Raw genomic sequence first — 6702 nt, 5'->3', positions numbered from 1 at the left:
TGTAATTGTATTTGTATGTAATCCTTTTTAACGTATGCGTCTGGATTCACCATCTGTACTGTAAAATATTGTATTGTAGTTTTATTATTAAATAAAACTATTGGAAGTTATTTATGTATTCATACACTAATCGTATTGTTAATACCAAATTCTGAGTTATTACAGCCATGCTTGATGAACTCAGATGGCCTGATACGACGTTCTTCAGGCGTCAGAATCGATATGGCATTTGTTACCCCAAGCATACCAGCCTAACTGTAGCTAGTAGTTTAGTTGTGGGGTTGTCAGTCCTATATAGATTTATACACAAGTGTCACGATCTCCCTCCAGGAGACTGTAGTTGTAATTTCAGGTCTTTTGTTGATACTTAGATAAGTACTTGAAGTGTGTCTCACAAAGCTATATTGACGGTTACATGTAGAATAATAAAAAGCCCTTCTGTAATGAATAAAATTTATGTATGTCTCATAAACTATACCTATTAGAATCCATATTGTATCCCGAACATAGTAAAATAGTACGTATGTTCCATAAACTATACCTATTATAGTTTAATATGTTTGTTTCTAAGAACATTTATATAACCATTTTTATAAATATGTAGTAATTATCATGTCTAGCTTCAAAATGTAAGGTCAAAACATTTTGTTTTGGGTTGTAACCCACAAAATTGTAAACCAACTAGAATGTACTCCCTTTGTTATGAAAGTTATATTTTAGTAAAAGCTTCAGAAATCATGTAGTTTTACAACTCATAAACTTCTGATGACTTTATAACACAAATTATGTTTGTTTTGTTAGTTTTGCATTTCAAACTAATATATATCACAAATAATTGTACAAAAACTAGTATTAAGCATATAATATGCAACTAATATCGTATTTTAACATAAAGATGAAAATACGTAAATATTTGTGTGATAACAAAGTTTTACTTGTATTCTCTCCCCCCCTTCCCCCTAAAAACATGAAAAAGCTTGAAACAATGAGGGTATGAACTCACCTTGAGTGGTTATGTTGGTTTATTTAAATAGGTGTTGAGAAGTTTTCAAGCCTAACCACTTGAATGGAGTTGAACTTCCTTGAGAATAATGTTATCCTAACGGTTTTAGCACATTTAAAGTGTGTAAATGGAATGAACTAAACATAAGAATGTATAGGATGCTAAGAAGTCTCGAAATCACTTACCAAAATCTAAGAAAATGCTTGGAGGAAAATTCTTGTAGACTTAGGCTTGAGTTTTGAGAGAAATTGAAGTTCTCTGGTAATTGAAATCAAAATGGGGGAATTCCTAAATGGTAATTTTGGTTCTAATGGAGTGTGGAAAAGACTGATGGGATATTTACATTGATAACTGTTGGCTTATTTGCTTGGAGTACTGTTGGGTATAAACTTGTCTTGGAAATGATTAAACTATCAAATCCTTAAGTCAAACCTTATCTTCTCCTTCCCTTAACTGAAATATCTTTAGGAAGGATTCGAATGAAATGTTTTCGGCCATCTATGATCGAAATCACTTTGTTCTTTAGTGATTTTCGTCCTAATTCTTCATTTGAGGTGTTTTTGGTTTGAGTTTACCCAATAAGGGGGTGATTTCGGTTCTAGCCCCCTCACATATGATGTGTTCGGCCTAGGGTATTCTAGGTCGGAGATTTCAGCCTTGTGTGGTCCTAAGAAAGCAAAAATAACAACGGGTGGGGTACTTAGGCCACAATTTATAAAACAATGTTTTAATTCAATGATTTTATGTTCCAGTTAGTTTATTTGCTAAACTCTTATGTGTTTACTACCAACATTGCTTTTTAAAGTATGCATAGCACTTATATATATATATATATATATATATATATATATATATATATATATATATATTAAATCATATCATGAAACCTTCTTGGGTTTCTAATGATTGTTATTGCATCAAAGTTACATATAACTACGTTGTGTGTACACTTATACATAGGACCCCTTAGACTTTATTTGACCCAAATATTTCTAGTTGTCACACCCCGCCATGTTTTTCAACCAATAAAGCAGGAACATCATACAAACTCTTGCTTTCCCGAATCAAACCCTTCTTTAACAATTCAGAAACTTGTCGTTGGGGTTCTTCATAGTCTTCCAGTTTCATCTGATAGGCTGCCTTATTTAGAAAGGATGACCCTAAAAAGACGTCAATATAATCTTGGATATCTCTTATAAATGGAAATCTAGGTTGTATCTTTGTTGGGTTTTATTCAAAAAATTTGTTTCTAAACACTATTAATCCTTTGAGAACAAAACAAAACTTTTGTCTTAAAGGAGAATATAAAGTACAAAATTCTTCTTCTTATGTTCTTAACCCCTTAAGAAAACTAGAGACAATGTGTAGAAAAAATAGAAAGCTACAGTTTGATCGAGTTACAAAGGAAGAAGGAAAACTAGGTTTAAGCTTATTCTCTTTTGCCTTTATCCGAAGGGTCTTAGGACTTTCAGAACCGAGCTTAATGATTATGTCAAGACACACTTTAGAGCAATGTATGTAATAATATAATAATTAAAAGGTTTCAGCTTGCCCCCTCTCATGCATGCTACGGTCTTGATTATTAAAAGAAAGAGTTTTTATACCTAAATATTTGTCATTCTTGTATAAGTTATAAACCCGTATCCACTAAAACACAAAAGTATTTCTAGTCCAAAAATATGTAAATGACTTAATAAATCATAAACATGGATATATTTTGATACATATATTGAAATTATATTATTTTCCTAAAATAAATAATTTCCAATTAATTATAAGAACTATAAATATTTATTAAGAATCAGATTCTTGTAAATAATATATTTTCATCAAGTTTTTATTAGTGTGACCCTTTAGGATCATATATATTATTAGAAAATATCATAATATACTGATTCTTGAGCATATATATCTTTCAGTGTCTTCTGCCAAAATATCTGTAAAATTTTTAACCAAAGGTTGGACTGCAGTCATAATTTGCTTGCCCGATTCTTTCTCTAATTCCACCACTAAAGGTAACATAAATGGGATAGTCTTCGCTACCACCTCTAAATCACCACATTTCAGAAACAACGTAGTTTCTTTTTCTTTAACCACGTGTGTATCAAGTAGGAAAAACATGATGTTCACCCCATCCTTTTGAAACCCATTGTAACACCCCAATTTTTTCTTTAAAATTTAATATGCTATGGTTTAAAAAAAACATTCGGGTGTTAACCCACATTTAACAAAAACCGGTCCCACAAAAACATTTACAAATTTAAAACAGTGGATGTTACCATTAAGCATCAATACAACCATAGCAAGCAAATAAGAATTACATCAATAAAATTAATATAGAACTTAACAAGTTCCACTCCATTCTCTATCAGTTGACTTCTAATTTCCATCAATCATTCTCTCTCCTTAACTGTAACCTGAGATACAAGACATTAAAAAGAGATACGTAAGACAATAATGTCTCATGAGATACGTGGGTTTGAGACCCAAAACATTTATCACCTTTTCATCAAAACCGTTTCATCTTTGCAAAACATAGTTTTAGACCATAAAACATTTTCAAGCATTTTCAAGGAAATGGTAAGGTGACCATGTTAATAGAGTGGTTGGGCGTGTAAGAATGGTAAGGAGTGATTTCGAGGATGAAATCTAATTTAAGTGGGGGGGGGGGAGTTGTAACACCCCGTTTATTTATTTGATAAATAAATAAATTAACGAATGAATCGTAGCCATAAATTCAATAATTATATAGCCAGGTGTTGGTTTTGGGAGCCAAACGTTATTATTGGAATTATTCATGGGTTAGAGTATAAACTCGAGACTTATTTCATAATATTTATGATGGCGGGGGCTCCATGGTAATTATTGGAACTTAATTTCGAAGAGAAAGAGAGGGGAAAACTGAATATGTCATATTTGAGAGTTGGGGGTTTAAAAAGGTAAAAGATCGGGGTTGTTTAGTAAAATCCAGACTTAGTTTGCAAAGAAATTCAAGGGATAGGGTTTAAAGGGTAAATATGGGACCTATTTTGAAAATAATTATGAAGAGAGGGGTCGATAGTGTTAAAATGGGCATAAGTTTGAAGGAACTCGGGTACGCCTCATGCAACCTCCATATATAATGAAACAAACCCTAACTCTAGCCAAACCCCTTCCAGCCGTCACCCCTTATTCCCCTATCAGCCACCCTTGTTCCTCCGACCACCAAGTCGTCGTTGTGCTGCTGAGCCGTTGTCGTTGCTAACCGCCACCTTCTTCTTCACTTTCAGCATTGCACCACCACGGTTGGGACCGGTGACCACCGAAGCCACCTTCCCGAAGCTGTTGCTGTGGTTTTGACGCCAACACTAGCCACCGCCGTCCCTTCGCAACTTCTTCTTCTCATTTTGCCTCAAGCCAACGCCTCTGTGACGCCATGGTGAACCGTCGACTGGGTGAATGACAAGGGTGAAAAACCGAGACAGCGGTTGTTTTTGTTGCCCTAGATCGCTGCTATCGCCGCCATTATGTTGTTTCTACAACTGCCGCCACTCACCGCCGCTGTAAGGGTGGGTGCATGTGAGTTTCAGTCATGGGTCGCCAGCATGGGGGTGCTTTTGGGTTGCTAATCACGATTTGAACGTTTGATGGACAGGAGGACCTAAAGACAAACCACAATGGCCGCCGACCATGGTAGCTGCCGCCGTTCGCCGCCGCCAACCACTATTAGGTTGTTGGGTACATGTGTTGTATTAGTCTGTGTGTGTGTGTGATTATTTGAGGTTTTAGCATTGTAAAATGTTGCTGTAAAGAAAAATAATAAAAGAAATTGAAAACCACCACCTTAGGGTGGGGGATGCCGCCACCGGCCGCCGTGTCGGGTGGCGGTGTGTTTTGCCTCGTTGTGATCGATTCGTTCGGGGTGCTTGAAACCCTAGTGGGCCTTGTAAGCCCTAATGGACCCAATGAAGCTTAATGCACCCTAATTGACCCAAATAAAACCCTAATGGACTTATTGATATTCTATTGGGCTTAGTAGGCCCAATAAAGCCCTAATTGACCTAAAAGCCCAACACATTGATAAATAGGCTAATATTTGGATTGGAAAACCCTAATGCCAATGAAACCCTAACTTTAAGAATTAATCGGGTCACACACACGAGAATTATTTAATAACGTGAGATATTAAATAATAATCATTGGTAAAGATTAATCTAAGTGATATTGGACTTAATGGATGAAGTCATTAGAGGATTAAGTCTTTAATGGGTTAAGTAGGAAACTTATCCCTAATCACCATTTTATGTGAAACCTTAATTTCACTTGGGTTTATTGCTGGGCCTTCCTATTGGGCCTTGATGATTATCAATGGGCCATCCGAGATCAAGCGAATGGACTAGAATAATTAATGGGCTTTGAGGCATGGCCCATATGAGGAGTTGGGCCCAATTTGGAAAATTGGGCCATAGTTTGGGCCTTTATGATTATGTGATATTGGACCATTAGAATGTTGATTGTTGGAATGGACTAAATGGTTGGGCCTTATGGTAAGACCTTGTAAGGGTTTGAGCCCAATTTGGAAAATTAGGCCATATGATGGGCTTTGATTCCTAGTTGGATTTGGGCCTATGGATTGGGCCTTGTTAGGCTTAAATAAGCCGAGCCTGGGGTAATGTAGTAATTATCCAAGTATGTATTATGGTTATGTGTTGGGACCCAATTATTAATTGGGTGTTGTTTTGGTGTTGACAGTTCGAGAATCTGTAATCCAACAGCTGGGGTTGAGTCTGCAGGACTTCAGCAAGTGTGGGATTATGTCTACGGGACTTCAGCAGTGTGAGGTGGGTTACCTTCCAGTTGGGGTGGGTCTAAGGCCATAATGTCGGCCTACCAACAGGGGTAGTTGGTAGATAATTGTCTTTGTGATAATTATCTTAGTATGTTTATGTGATATGCTCATGAGATATCCTTATGTGATGTGCTTATGTGATATGTTTATGTGATATGCTTATGTGATATGCTATGTGTTAGTGGTAGTAGCAGGGAATAGTTTTTCCCTGACTCGGTCGTTAGGATCAAAGGGTAGGTCAGTACCCCAGAAATGCCTGTATTATTATATCATGATATTATATGATAGTGGCAGTGGTTGAAATAGTCCCCAGATACCTGTTGAAAGATAGCGATGGCGGATACCGGTTGAATGATACCGATGGCGGATACCGGTTGAAAGATATCGATGGCAGATACCGGTTGACAGATACCGATGGAAGGTACCAGTTGAAAGATACCGAAGGGGTATACAGAACCTATAAAATGGTTATATGTATGTTTATGATATGTTAGTATGTGATCAGTATGTTTATGATATGTTAGTATGTGATCAGTATGTTTATGATATGTTAGTATGTGATCAACATGTTTATGATATGTTAATATGTGATCAGTATGTTTATGACATATTATTATGTGATAGTGGTAGGGGTGAAATAGTCCCCGGTTAACGGTTGAAAGATACCGATGACAGTTACCGGTTGAGAGATACCGATGGTGTTATGTGGTATGTGGTATGATGGGGGAACTCACTAAGCTTTGTGCTTACGGTTTATAGTTTTGGTTTCAGGTACTTTGTTTCAAAGGAAAGGAGGTAGCTTGATCGCAGCGCATCACACTATGTTTTCCGCACATGAGATCTTTGGGGATTACACTCTGATATGGTTTTA

Source organism: Lactuca serriola, chromosome 4 (genome assembly GCF_051521515.1).
Source record: "Lactuca serriola cultivar US96UC23 chromosome 4, Lser_US96UC23_V15, whole genome shotgun sequence".
Lineage (NCBI taxonomy): Eukaryota > Viridiplantae > Streptophyta > Magnoliopsida > Asterales > Asteraceae > Lactuca > Lactuca serriola.
This window is presented reverse-complemented; position numbering follows the sequence as displayed.